The sequence below is a fragment of the Aotus nancymaae genome, unplaced genomic scaffold (genome assembly GCF_030222135.1).
Source record: "Aotus nancymaae isolate 86718 unplaced genomic scaffold, 86718_ANA_hifiasm-v0.15.2.pri h1tg000033l, whole genome shotgun sequence".
NCBI lineage: Eukaryota > Metazoa > Chordata > Mammalia > Primates > Aotidae > Aotus > Aotus nancymaae.
This window is the reverse complement of record NW_026988447.1, coordinates 14,255,459-14,270,596: the sequence shown is the minus strand read 5'-3', so window position 1 is coordinate 14,270,596 and position 15,138 is coordinate 14,255,459. Positions and strand designations below refer to the sequence as shown.

At 44.1% G+C, this 15,138-nt stretch overlaps 1 protein-coding gene across 8 annotated transcripts in view; it reads left to right on the top strand.

Annotated features, from left to right (window-relative positions):
• The window catches only part of TRIM2 (tripartite motif containing 2), a 198,287-nt gene that overhangs the window by 73,719 nt on the left and 109,430 nt on the right, over nt 1-15,138 (top strand). The window contains exon 1 of one of the 8 annotated variants that reach the window (XM_064383810.1): nt 3,079-3,974. The exons of 6 other annotated variants lie outside the window; for them this stretch is intronic. The gene's annotated coding sequence lies outside the window, so the exon portion shown is untranslated. Of the gene's footprint in view, nt 1-3,078; nt 3,975-15,138 lie in introns of those variants that run through there. One more of the 8 variants, XM_012448535.3, reaches the window with a different exon arrangement.

Genomic DNA, 15,138 nt, shown 5'->3' with positions numbered 1-15,138 from the left:
ACTAGTAAGGGAGTTACTGAAGAATAAGGATTGTGGTATAGAAATCCTAAATTTTCAGGCAAAAGCCTAGCTCTCCTTCTCTACCTTCTCCCTGAAGCCTTTTCTACTACTCAAAAAAAAAAAAAAAAAGGTGATTTCTTCTTCCCTAAATTCTCAAAACAGTTTTTTATGCCTCTATTATGAAGAGTAAGACACCCTGCTTTGCTTTGGATTACAGGTGATTGTCCTTGTCCTTACCCCCTCATTCTGCTTTGGATTATAGTTAATTGTGTTTATCTTAACCATAGCGCTCATTAGTCATCCAACTCCTTACTACAGGACATGAATCTCATGTCTCTCTGTGCCCAGGATAGTGTTTTACATAAGGTGTGTGCTCGGTAAACATTGGTTTATCTTAGGACAGAATGAACACCAGCTCTTTCCAGCTACTTCAAACAGATGCTTTTCAGTTAGTCCAGAATGCAGAGTTTCACAGTGTCATGCAAGAAGCAGACCCAGCTGTTGAGGAGTGGCAGTCATAAAGCCCGATCTGCCAGAAAAATCTACCAGGAAATGATTAGAAGTCTACCTAAGACTTCTGATGCCCCAATAATACCATTTAGTGCCTCTACAGGTCCTGAGAACTTTATCTGTGAAGCCCTACCTTCTTTCACCATCTCATAAACTCCTAAAAATTATTTCCAAAAAGAATTCCACCCTTTCATTCCTAAATTGAACACCATAGATTTGCCCTGAAACCCAGTTTCAGGCCCTCATCTTTCACATGTGGCCATTTAGAGAAAAGTTTAAAATCAAGGACTGTATAAATATTATTTTAGAATTAAAAAATGGACCGAGCATGGTGCCTTATGCCTGTAATCCCAACACTTTGTGAGGCAAAGGTAGGTGGATCACTTGAGTTCAGGAGTTTAAGACCAGCCTGGGAAACAAAGTAAGACCTTGTCTCTATAAAAAATACAATAAGTAACCAGGTGTGGTGGCACATGCCTATGGTCCCAGCTACTTGAGAGGCTGAGGTGGGAGGGTGGCTTGAGCTTGGGAGGCAGAGGTTGTAGTGAGCCAAGATTGCGCCACTGCATCGTAGCTTCGGTGACAGAGCCAGACCCCCCAAAAATTAAATAAAATAAGTAAAACAAAATAAAATGAAGGAAACAGAACGTAAGATTTGTTTCCATTTAATACACACTTACGGTATTCCAGGATTTTGCAAAGCCTTGTCCTGGGCACTAAGGAGGATCCAAAGATTAAACAGGACATTGATCTCATCCATAAGATCCCCTGTGGCTATGGCAATGTAATAGAGGAAAGGGGAAACAGTGTAAAAGGATTTGAGGGAGGAGGAGGTCGTTGCCCATGACTGCAGGGTTCTGGGCCAGAATTGGGTAGAAGTGGGAAATAAATAGGAAGGCCGCTGGTAACTCTGCTCATAATTGTGTTAGTGGTGACTGTTGATGCTTTGAGTCTGCCCAGTAATATAAGACGTAGGTGGGATTCAGATAGAATGAGAAAAGATTTAGGATAAAATAAAAATCAAAGTTCTAAGGCAATATTGGGTAGAAGATATGATGAGAGACAGGCTGTTATAGGAAAGGGTGGCATTTAACAGAACACAGAGCATCTGTTAGTGTTCTCAGCTTCTGACAGCAGACATCAGTTAGTCTGAAAGTAAAAGGAATTTATTAAAGACTATTAGGGCACCATCAAGAAAGTGAAAGGACAGCCCATAGAATAAGAACAAATATTTTCAAAGCATATATGTGATAAGGAACGCACTTCCAGAATATGAGAACTCAACAATAAAAGACAAGTTTAAAAGGACAATTTAAAATGGGCAAATAGTGTTGGCTGTACAACAATGTGGATGTACTGTTCACAGTATATATACATTTCGATGTGACAAAATAGTAAATTTTATGTTATATATGTTTTAACCCCAATTAAAAAAATAAATTTTTAAAAATTTCAGTAGGCATTTCTACAAGGAAGGTACTCAAGTGGTCAATTAGCACATGAAAAGATGCTTAACATTATTTGTCATTAGAGAAATGCAAAGCAAAACCACAATGAAATACCACTTCACACCCACCAAGAAACTGAAACCCTCATATTGCTTGTGGTAGTGTAAAATGGTGTAACTGCTTTGGAAAACAGTCTGGCAGTTCCTCAAAATATTAAACTTAGAATAACTGTATGACCCAGCAATGTCACTCCTAGGTAAATAATCCAAGAGAAATGAAAATATATGTCCACTCAAAAACTCGTACACAAATGTTCATAGCAGCATTATTTATACTAGCCACAAGTGGAAGCAATCCAAATGTCTATCAAATGTTGAACAGATAAGCAAAATGTGGTGTATCTATATAATATGACATTATTTTGCAATAAAAAGTCATGAAGTACTGACACATGCTACATATGGATACCTGAGTAAACTGAAAAATTTTGCTGAGTGAAAAGAAGCCAGGCACAAAAGCCCACACATATTATACGATTTTATTTATATGAAGTGTCTGAGCACGGTGGTGCGCCTATAATCCCAACTACCCGAGAGGCTGGAGAGGCTGAGGTGTGAAGATCGCTAGAGTCCGGGAAGTCAAGGCTGCAGTGAGCCATGTTCCTGACACTGCACTCCAGTCTGGGCAACAGAGCAAGACCCTGTCTCAAAACAAACAAACAAACAAACAAATGCAGTCTCTTCTGGGAAAGATTTCGGGCTTCTGTGTTCTTATAACTCTCTGGGCATACATTTCTATCATTTTATAGTGTTCCAAAATCGTAGGTCGTCCCTCCCCACCTTCCCACCTTCCCCCCGTGCACCGCCCCGCAAAGACGATAAGGCCCTTGAGAGTAGACTCATGCTTTTTCCAGCTTTCTATTCTCAGCCTTGTGACTGATGAAGGAAGGGAGGAAGGAAGAGGAGGAGGAAGAAGGAAGAGTAGGAGGAAGGAAGGAGGGAGGGAGAGAGGGAGGACGAAAGGAAAGAAGGAGGGAGGGAAGGGAGGGAGGGAGGGAGACGGAAGGAAGGGTCCTTACTCCAACTTATTTTAGGGAGTAAAAAAGACCTATAGAGGCAGTCACGGCTTATCATTTTCAGGACTGATTGTATCATACTTGACTCATTTGTTAGAATTTACTTGAAGGAAACAGATTTTTTTTCTTCGCTCACATTCAGAAGCTGTGCTTGCTTAAAGTGAACTGCCCCATGACAGAGGCTGGCCCATTTCAGCTCTCTCAGCCCCATCAAGCTGAACTCACTTCTCCTGAAGGGACAGTGTTTGCATTTGTGTTGACAAGACTGGGGAGGAGGATGCGTTTTCAGGAGACCTGAAAACCGAGCCAACCCCCTTTTTCTGCCCCCCTGTGCTGCGATTGGCCCATCCTGGAGGCTGGCTGCGAGAGCCTTTAGTCATCGCACTGGGAAATCTTTCTGGAACCGGGCTCCAACTTGCGTGTTTGTTTTCATGCTGTTTGTGCGGGGATTATCTGTCGGGCCGGGCCTGAGAATGCAGCGAGCGCCGGGCGACATCTAATCCAGGATTTGCCTCTGCCTCGCGGTTGATGGAAAACAGATGTCTCACTGCTCTGGGCCTGAGCGCAGCATGAAAATGACCCACCCGAGAGCCACTGGGAGCCGAGGACACCCGGGGAAGGCCCTTCAGAGTCCAGTCAGGAGGCCCACCTTCCTCCTCGGGTCTGTTTTCACGACTTGAGCCGCTCGCTCAGAAAACGGCCTTGGATAAAGCAGTTTCACCTTCAGATCGCCTCGGGCTGCAGAAGCGCGGCCGCGGGGGAGGCCAGAGGAGGCGGAGAGGAGCGGGCGCCAAGTCCTGGGTCGCCCGCCCGCCGCCTGATGTCGTGAGCGAGCGCACCTGGGCCCTGGCTGGGGGCGCAGCGAGGCCCAGGCCCGAGGGGTGAGGCCCAGGCCCCTCCGGAGCGCGCGCCGTTCCCGCGAAGCGAGTCGCCGTCTCGCAGTAAGTCTTGGCTCGGGCTGTGCCCGGGGAACCCTCCCGCCCGGGCAAGGTCCGGCGGCCAGAGCCTGCGGGAAGCCTGTCCAGAGTCCGTTTCCGGACGGGCGCTGCGGGGCTGGCGGCCGGCCCGGAGCGGGTGCTGTGGGGCCGCGCGGCGCGGGCTGCAGAGCTCGGAAGCGGCGCGGCTCCCAGGCCCTGCCCGCGGGGCAACCCCGGGAGTCGCGGACCCCGCCGTCCTCACCCGCGTCACGCAGGACAGCTTTCAAAGTCATTTTGCACTGAGAAAAAAAGATACTCTGCGATCTGAAAGCAGGACTGTAATAATTTTGAAAAGATCGGCGTCCTCTTTTTCTTTAAGAACAAGTTTAGGGGCCGGGCACCGTGGCTCACGCCTATAATCCCAGCACTTTGGGAGGCCAAGGCGGGTGGATCACGAGGTCAAGAGATCGAGACCATCCTGGTCAACATGGTGAAACCCCGTCTCTACTACAAAAATACAAAAATTAGCTGGTCATGGTGGTGTGTGCCTGTAATCCCAGCTACTCAGGAGGCTGAGGCAGGAGAATTGCCTGAACCCAGGAGGCGGAGGTTGCGGTGAGCCGAGATCGCTCCATTGCACTCCAGCCTGGGTAACAAGAGCAAAACTCCGTCTCAAAAAAAAAAAAAGAACAGGTTTGGTCATTGTCCTAAAACTACTTTCTTTCCTTTAGCCTCCCCTCTCTCTCATCCTCTGCCCCAGCTCGTACTACAGTTCGTGCTTATTAGAGCAGGGAGATGGTGACTTTTGAGGGTTTGCAGGGCTCTTTCTGGTTGGTGTATTTATTGCCCGGTGCTGAAAGCTGCATGCCGCCGACAAAGTAGATAAAAGGCTGGGGGTGTGGAGGGCGGTTCGTCTCACTAAATGCCTGTCAGATCCAAAGCATTTTCCAAAGCATTCTGTGAACCCCAAATTCGTTCCCACCTGTAATACAGCCCCATGGAGCAACTGATGCCTTCCGCTAGGCCCCTTCGCTTTCCCCGGAAATGGCCGGCTTTAATTTATGGAACAGAGACAGCTTAAGATTCAAAGGCTTTTTAAATAGTTAATTTTAGAGCACTTAGAATTCCAGCCGTCCAAAGATTAGGCTAGCCCGTAGGGTGTGAGGGGTGGCTGTTCTTGTGGCAGTATGCACATCTATGCCTTTTTTCATTATTTTCTTCTAAAAATGCAGATTACATTTTACGTCAGTATTTTTAGAATGTAGTCAAGGGTCGTTGCCTGACAACTTGTATTGAGGGTTCCTTTCCCAGGGGGATAGGAGGAAGTATTGTGCTGTGTTCACTGCTTTCCGGCTCCACGTGACTTTTCCTCTCAAATTTCCACTTGATTTCATCCTTGGCAGGACTGGTACCTGCCCTTCAGCTCCAAGAAACAAAAGAGCAGGGGTGAGTCAGAAGACTTTGACTACCTCACACCCTTAACTAGAGATAGAGCGTATTTGAGTAAATTCTTTATGATACAGGTTGCATTTCCTTCCCTTTCCAACTTAGGTTCATATAACAATGAAGGATCAATTAAAACAAACTCCACCTCCCTTCTCCCTTAGGGTGAATATGGATTTCGTTGAGTTGTGCAGGGCTATCTACGCTAATGAAATGTCTTCTCAGTGAGGTAATCTGGCCTGTTCTGGGCTAGATATAGAACACCACGTCTCATTTGCCCTCATTAACACATTCTTGTCCCAGCAGCCTCCCTTTTCTTTCTACCCTTTTGTATATAATCCCGTTTAGTTGCCTACCATGATTCTACTTTGGACCACGGAATCTAGGAAACCATCACTGACAAGGTTTGTTTAGATGACTGTCCCTTATCAGTATTCCCTGAGAACATTTTTCCAATTCCTGCCTTTATTTTCCTGGAAAATTATATGTCCATTAAATCCTCCACTAGAAATTCCATTGTATCTGTCAGAAATAAGCATGACACCCACATCTTGAATATTTTTCTTGCATCATCATTTTAATCCTGACAGGCATGGCTTCCTGATTTCTACTTTAAATTTAAATAAAATAGAAGGAAGTTGTTATAAAACACTAAATATAAATAGGTTAGAGAGTCTCAACCAGAATTAACATCTTATCCTTCGACCTTTTCTTTGGTCTGTCCTTGGGTTGAATTCTGTCTTTTCAATTTCTGTCCACTGACTACTCTCTAGAAAGAGGTTGGATAATTACTTTGTGTGACAGGAATGATCTGTTTATCTCACCTTTCTGAACAGCAGTGACTCACTACCTCTCCAAGCACTGATTGGTGAGAATTTGGCCTATTCAATGATAACCCAACTGGGTAATATAGCAAGGTCCTAGGAACCTTTGAAAATGACGTCTTGAAGCCCTGAAATCCTGGTGCAAGAATATTATCAGAACTTTCTTCTTCTTTCACCACTCCATGAAAAGTGACACTGCTTGGTTTATACCAAATATATCTTGGATTATAAATTCCCAAAGACAGCTTAAGCTTGATTTGTACAGGTGCTGAAAGTTTATGCTGGCAGGTCAGCACCTGGCAAATGCTTTTGATGCTGCTACTAAATGAAGACAGGAACAATGACTGTTTTCCTTTTGGGGTTCTTGAGAAGAGACTGCCTGCTTAGAATGTCTGTTTGAGAGGCTATTCTGTGAATGTTATCTTACAAGGCTTGAGGCAAAGGCTGGCATAATATTGTTAAAAACACGCTTTGAATGAAGAGACCCCCCAAACAGACTTTGTGTGAGCAACATGGCTGTTTATTCACCTGGGTGCAGATGGGCTAAGGCCGAAAAGGGCATTAGCAAAGGACAGTCGGATAGGAGTTGGTTTTATAGGTTTGGGGTGGGCAGTGGAAAGTTACAGAGTAACATCAGTTACAATGGCGGGGGTAGGGGCAAGGAGTATACATTACCATTAGTTCAGTTACAATGGTGAGTGAGATAAGAGTATTATCATAATAACAGTTAAGATGGCAGGGTGGTGTGAGGGGCTTGTCCGGGGAAACTCCGCTGGGCGATTAGGGACCATGGCTAACACAGGCGGGGAGTGGGAGACCATCAGCCGAGGCAAGCAGGACTTCAGACTTTCAGGCTTCAGGCTTGCATCTGGAGACCTGACAAATACACTTTGTCACCAGCATTATTTCTTATACTCTTTTTAGAACTTCAGACCCACCTGTCAGTTGGTGTGTCTGAAAAAGTCCTTACAAGTTATCTGAGTTTAATTTATAATTTTCTCTGAAAGAAAACGACAGGTCTTTTGAAATGGATAGTATTTGCATTTAAAGAATTGGCAAGTGCAACCTTTGAGATATATAGACAGAGAGGAAATTAAGGGGAATAAATTTCATGACCTTGAGCCACTGTTTACTAGACACTCAACCTTTATGGCTGGTTTGAAGGTTTAGTGGAAATTCAACCTCAGAAACTGAGCTTTTGTTGGCAAATATTTTCTTTTTGAGACGGAGTTTCGCTATTGTTACCCAGGCTGGAGTGCAATGGCGCGATCTCGGCTCACCGCAACCTCTGCCTCCTGGGTTCAGGCAATTCTCCTGCCTCAGCCTCCTGAGTAGCTGGGATTACAGGCACGTGCCACCATACCCAGCTAATTTTTTGTATTTTTAGTAGAGACGGGGTTTAACCATGTTGACCAGGATGGTCTTGATCTCTTGACCTTATGATCCACCCGCCTCGGCCTCCCAAAGTGCTGGGATTACAAGCGTGAGCCACCGCGCCCAACGCTGGCAAATATTTTCTATTACTAATATGGTTCTTTCCTATGTAACACATATTAGTTTTGCATATCCTGCCTTTGCTTGTTTTTTTTTTTTTTTTTTTTAATTTTTTTTAAAGACTCTGTCACCCAAACTTCAGTGCAGTGGCACAATCATAGTTCACTGCATCCTCCAACTCCTGGGCTCAAGCTATCCTCCCACCTCAGCCTCCCGAGTAGCTGGGACTACAGGCATGTGCCACCACACCCGACTAATTTTTAAATTTTTTGTAGAGATGGTGGCTCACTGTTGCGCAAGCTGGCCTTGAACTCCTGACCGCAAGCAATCCTCCTGCTTTGGCCTCCCAAAGTGCTGGAATTATAGGCACGAGCCACCTTGCCTGGCCTATGTCCTACCTTTGAATCTCATCTTAATCTTTGAACAGAAATATCCTCTCCCTAGAATTTTCAGTATTTTCCTTTTTCACAATATACCGTATATGTAGATGAAATTTGTCGATGCAGAAGGACTGGCCTAAGAGATTGTAATGTGTTCTTGAGTCTAACAAAAATACCATAAATGTCAGCCTCTTTGTTAACTTAAGACTATTTCGAAGTGCTCAAATAGAAGCTGTGGATACACTTTTGCTTCTGCCTTAACTGCAGTAAAACAAACTAACCTAAGACATGCTGACTTCTAGAACCAGAGCGATTTGTAGAAATTTGCTGCAGGCAGTTGGAGTTCCGAGAGATGATTAGCCTTTTAAATCGACATCTCAGTGTAAGTGTTTTTCAGGTTTCGGAATGTCTGCTGTTTGAGGGATGCCTTTTTTAGTTTAATGTAGTCATTGGTCCAACTAAAATATTAAGAGAGGCACAGTCTTGCTGACCTACTTATCTCCCATTAGCCTGACTACTATTGTTTTAGGACTCTCATTGCTGACCTTCAGGGATGATGACTTTGAGGACCAGGAAGCAAACACAGTGGAAAGCCTTTCAGATAAAGACTCCTGAAAAGGTAGATCTGATGTAAGACCAAAAATGTGAAAGATTATAACGAGTTTCCTTTTAGAATGTTCTGCCCAGTCAGATAGATAGAAGAAAGGAAAGAGAATTTTCAAGCCCATACCCCAGTCTGTTAGCCAACAAGGATTAAATTGAGCAAATACTGTTGTACTGAACCGAGCATAGAAAGTCAACACCAAGACAAAAGTATGCCAAATTGCAGGGTCTTTATTGCCGGCAGCCACGGAGGACTCGCGTCTCTCCAACCCGTGGCCCCGAAAGGAGGGTGTCAAGACCTTTTATACCCCTAAAACCACCTCGGGAGTGAGGGTGAGGGGCGGAGGTGGGGGTGAAGGGCTTCAGACATTCCGAGGGCTAGTGATTCTGTAACTCACCTCCTGGGCGGAGATGTGGGTGAGGGGCTCCGGAGAGTCCGAGGGCCAGGGGACTTTTGACATTCTGACTGTTACTTAAGTGGTTCACAAAAGTCAAGATAAGCATTTGTTTATACATTGTCTGGGTAGGGTAGAAATTACAGTCCTTAATTACTTATTGCAAGTCTCAGGGGCCAAGATAGCGTGGGTTTGGACTGCTTGCCTGTCACATTTGGGTTACAGAGAGCAGTTTCAACAGAAAGCCGAGGTATGGCTGAGGTATGCAGTTTTATAGGGCTTTTACCATGTCACAATACTATGTTCTGAGCCCCCTGCTTATGATCTGGAAAGTACAATAGTCTAAACCAATTTTCAAGCCCTGGTGGTACCTTTAGGCATTAATGAGCATCCTTTTCCCTCCTGTTCACTGAACTTCTCCGGTCTTTCCTCAGCGAGGAAATCAAGTCTGGCTGCAGTAGAACCCTCTGCAGTGGTTCAGCTACAAACACTTTCTGAGAGAACCAAGGTGGCCCCAGCCTAAGATTTGTTTCCTTTGGCATTGAAAGGTGTGTCAGTAAAAAGCTCTTTCAACAGGACCTGGGTGAAGTGGCATTTGCTGTTTAACCCCAAGACTCCTGTTCAGTTCTGTTCCTAAAATGTCGCCTCCCCAGCTGCCAGACAATTCAACAGTGGCCCTGGGTAGCACCAAAATAATCCATCATAGAAACACTGCCTGAGGGTAAATAGTAGATAGGCTTGAGCTTTGCCTTAATTAAGAGGATGAGATCGGGTCTCTTTAGTTGCCAAAATAGCCTCTCAGTCTAAACAAAAATAGAACTGTCTCATTTGCTGACTACATGCAATTTATTTAAATTAGTGTTGCACATGCAACAATGGCGTGGAAGCAATATTAGAAAACCACCAAATCAAATGAGTTTTCTAGGTCTTTGGTTAGGGATAAAAAGGGCATTAGCCACATTGAATGGGATTTGCATCTCATTAGCTTGCCTGTATGTCCTCGGCTATTCGACACAATGGAGGGTGCACATCTTTCTTTTCAGCTGGGTAGTCTGCTTTAGTTGTGATTCTGCTGGGAATTAAAATTGTGAACTAGAAGCATTGGTGGGGGAAGGGGAAGGGCCGGAACTTGCAAGGATACTCAAAAGAAGGGAAGGCTGGGGTTAGGTCTGACCACACCCTTCCCAGCTTTTTGTAGTTCAAGGTTATAATAGTTTGCCTTAGAAACAGCAAAAGATATCTCAGTGTGTAGTACTCTCCTCGGTATTGGCTGTGAATGACCTCCTTGCAGATTTGGAGCAGCTGGCTCTCCTTATTGTTCAGCATATGTCCAGGGTTTCCTCCAATGCACTGGATTATGCTTATAGAAGGCAAAATAATTACCATGTTATTCCAAGAAAGAGTTTATAAAAGTGAACCTCTTATGCAAGGTAAGCATTTTGAATATCCCCTTATTTAGCATGACCAATGAGAGTCACCCACAGAAAGTGGATAAAAGTGTACCCATATGGAATGAAGGCCACAGGAACAGCTACTCTCTATCCATAAACACCCTTGTCAACTGTGTGGATGCTCCATTTGACACCCTCTCCTTCCTCTTCTTCCAACTATGGATCATCCTTGTCACCCCATTTCCTTCACCACCCAAATCCTAGCCATATACTTAGGACTTCCTGAGATCTCTAGAACAGAAACACCTGTGGGTCCTCTGCCACTTTACCCCAAGTGTTGGTCTAATGGCTAAGATGAGCAGTCCTGAGTAGCTTTAAAAGTAACTCCAGGGAGAAAAGCTAAATGTGGCTCACTAAAAGATGACACTCAATCTATACAGTTTCATAGAGGGTGTTCTGGATGTTTGGATCTGGGTTGCTGCAGAAAACAAATGGCAATAACTGAGTGTCTTTAGCTTTTCAATCTTAGCCAATAACGAAGCCAGCCATCAAAACTCAATTCAACAGTTACAGAATGTGGTGTCCAGATTCCTGCCACCATTTAAACAGAACTCTTTCTTACAAAGCTGTTTTCTACTTTATAAAAACAATGCTTTGTCCATCTGTTTGGTACACACTCTGTACAGTAAATGAACCTTCAATGATAAATGCTCTCTTTTGCCCCAGATCACATGGCAGTCACAGTCGTGTACAATCAAGTGACCATTTATTTAGAGGAAGGATGACAGAGGCTAACTGCAGTCTTTTTGCTGTTTTTCCCTATTTTCTGCCTTCAGGTAGCAATTAGCCTTTGAGTATCCTTCATCATTTTCCCCCACAAGTGATGTCTCAATCTAGTAACCTCACATATAAAGTAACTGATGACTGAAGGCTAAAATCCCCTCAGAGACCACAAACCACCCTCTAAAACAACATGAAAAGACCTGGGAACCTGGAGAGGGAAGAGGTGGGAGTGGGGCTATGTGGGGCCCTGTGCAAAGGGCTACTTTTCCTTGTGACATTTACTCTAGAGTCACTGCTTAAGCTACAGACCCTGGAGAATAACGTATATTTTATTCATTTTTAACACAATTTCATTAAAGGACAAAGAAATTCGATTTCTCAGGGATTTCCTCTGTAAGTATTTTACTTAATAGTCCACGTATATTGTTTCACTTAAAGACTGAGGTTTTTTTTTGTTTCGTTTTGTTTTGTTGAGACAGAGTCTCGCTCTGTCGCCCAGGCCGGAGTGCAGTGGTACAATCTCGGCGCACTGCAACCTCCACCTCCCGGGTTCAAGTCATTCTCCTGCCTCAGCCTCCCAAGTAGCTGGGACTACATGTGCATGCCACCACGCCTGGATAGTTGTTATATTTTTTAGTAGAGATGGGGTTTTGCCATGTTGCCCAGGCTGTTCTCAAACTCCTGACCTCAGGTGATTTGCCTGCCTTGGCCTCCCAAAGTGCTGAGATTATAGGTGTGAGCCATTGCACTCGGCCAGATTCTGACTTTTTAAAGAGTATCTATTAGAAATTAAATTCATTTTTCTTTCTAAAAAGCATTTAAACATCAAGAAAGGGAAATAATTATTAAGCATTTGCTTGAAATAGTTAAAGAAGTTTCTGTTATAGAAGGAAGACAGATTTGTGAGGGTATGAAATTCTAAATCCCATCTGCATGGAAGCTGGTTTTCATTTGCAGTACAAAATATTCTTGGCATCTTTGGGGCTTATTGCACACAGTATACTCCACTCTAAAACTAAATCTCGATAGAACTAAATAATTTCTTTTCTTAGATATTTTTTCCTAAGCCATTTCTTCTCCTTCAAGTCCCTAGGATACATGCATTCACCAAGTACTGCTGGGTCTTTCTATTTCTGCAAGGAGTTTAGTCTTCGATTTTCCTTATTCGACCAATTCATTCAGCTACTATCTGTTGTTGAGGGCTGAGGGGGACAGGAGGTCACAGGCTGACCCGAAAGAAGAATGCGAGGCACACACAACTCCTGCCTGTGTTCTAGATTTACCTTTCAGTCTCTAGAGGCGTAGGTCCTGGCTTTCTGAATGTTATACATGATGACTGTTACAGTAGTTACAGTCTCAATATGTTTGCGGTCCACACTATTTTTTTTGTAAGAGACAAGGTCTGGCTCTGTTGCCCAGGCTGGAGTACAGTGACATGATCATGGCTCACTGCAGCCTTTGCCTCTGGGGCCCAAGCTATCCTCCCATCTCAGCCTCCCGAGTAGCTGGGATTGCAGATGCACGCCACCATGCCTGGCTACTTTTTGTATTTTTTTGTAGAGACAGGATTTTGACATGTTGCCCAGGCTGATCCCACCTCTGGGCTCAAGAGATCTACCTGCCTCGGCCTCCCCAAAGTGCTGGGATTACAGGCGTGAGCCATTGCACCCAGCCCATGTTCAGCCTTAAAACCAGTAGAATTCAGTTACAAAAACAAAAAACACACCAAACAAATGCTTGGCTTAGGCATAATATATTACCTTGTGGATTTATTGTACTAGAACTGGAAATATGGGGACTGTCAGTTTCTTCTGAGAACCTGGGATACTGCATGCCTTAAGGCAGATTGCGGTGACAGTGTGCTATCTGTCTTTTATTTATGAAGATAACCTTATTGACCCACCAGGATATGCTTTGTAGTTTTCTCCATCCATTTTATCAATTTTTATTAGTCATGAAATTTATTGACCCCTGTGGCATAAATCTAGAAGAACGAGCTCACTTGGTTCAAGCCTATAATTTCATCAGCATAGCATGTAACTAGCTGAGCTCACATGGCACTAAGATCATAATAACGATTTAACTTCTCATTGGCAAGTCTTTATTGCTTAAAAATCACTTTCACATAAATAATTCCATCTTATCTTTACAATATCTCTGAGAGGTAACATCTTAGAAGTGAGGAAACTAAGTTTCCAAGAAGTCGAATGACTTTTCCAGTAAAGGAGGAGGCAGGACTCATACCTAGGCTGTCTTTCTCACCAAAACACTAGCTCAACTATACTTGACTGAATGAATGACATACGATAAATGGATACCAGAATTGTGGGAAGCGCTGGAGGAAAGGATGTTGTATTGAGAAAACAAATCTAGGAAGATGTCTGGAAAAGTGGTTTCTGGTAGAAACTGGTTACTTTAAATTTAACTCTAGACCCAAGAATATCACATAAGAAACCATCAGGGAACCATGTGAACAAGACAATCAAGTGTCATCTCATATAGTACAGATAATAAGTACAATGACGGTTCAGAAAAGAGGGAGAATACAGTAAGGTAAAAAAATCAAGGACAGTATAATTGAGGAAGAGGGACTAAAGTTAGAACTTAAAGAATGTGCAAGATTTAGATGGAAGAGGGAAGTGGGAAGGGCACAATGGGTGTTAGGAACATCCCAAACAAAGGCGGAGAGTCGTTTTCCAGACGGGGATTAGGAGACAGACACATCTGATGGTAGGAGAGATGGAGAAGGTCTAGGTGAGGAAGTCATGGGCATTGAGGTGGAATCAAAGAGGATCTAAAGTGCCTATGGAGAAACACAGACTTGATGCTTAGGTGCTGCAAAGGGTGACAGCGTGAGGGAGAATCTGTGCCATGCCTGTGTTCTAGCTTCTGGCTGTCCCACGCATCCCTTGGCTTGTAGATAGTGTTCTCTGTCTTCACATCATCTTCTTTCCATGCCTGTCTCTGTGCCCAAATTTCCGCATTTTGTAAGGACATCACTCATACTGGATTATGGCCCACTCTAATGACTTCATTTTAACTTGATTACCTCCCTAAAGACCTACACCGACAGGTTGAGCAACCCAAATCCCAAAATCTGAAATGCTCCAAGTCCAGAACATTTTGGGAACTGACATGATGCTCAAAGGAAATGCTCATTGGAGGATTTCAGATTTCAGTCTTTTGGATTTGGGATGCTCAACCAGTCAGTATCTGCACATACTCCAAAACATGGAAAAAAAAAATCCAAAATCCAAAAACACTTCTGGCCCCAAGCATTTTGGATAAAAGCTGCTCAATCTGTATTTCCAAATACAGTCACACTCTGAGGTACTGGGAGACATCAACATATCTTTTTGGAGGGAGGGGGACACAATTCACCTCATAACAGGTATTTTTAAAGAGTCATGAGTGGCAGAGTGAGGGGGAAAGAGGTGTTTCCATGAAAGTGGACTGACCCCAGCATGCAGAATACACTGGAGAAAAGGGAGGGAGCGAGAGGCTGTGGGTAGGGGGTGTAGCAAAGCAGGTAAAATCAAGACACATTTCAAAGGAAGAGTTGAAAAGATTTAAGTAGTAGCAATGGTAATATGTCATAAGTCTAGAACATAACAGTTTACAAAGCATTCCCACATCTCCTGCCTCCTTTGATCTTGGTACCTGACCTAGGGGCTGAGTGTCTGGTGTTGTCAGGGTTTCTGGCCCCAGGAGAAGCCCCAGTGATCAGGTCATCCACTCCAGTGAGAGTGGCTGGCAAAGGGGAAGGGGGAGACTCAGAGCTGCAGGTGCTGAATTGGAGGTGGTGACAGAGCTGGGTGGAGATGTCCCCTGGGCCACTGGAAACCTAAGCCAGCTTTCCTCTCTAGACATAGATT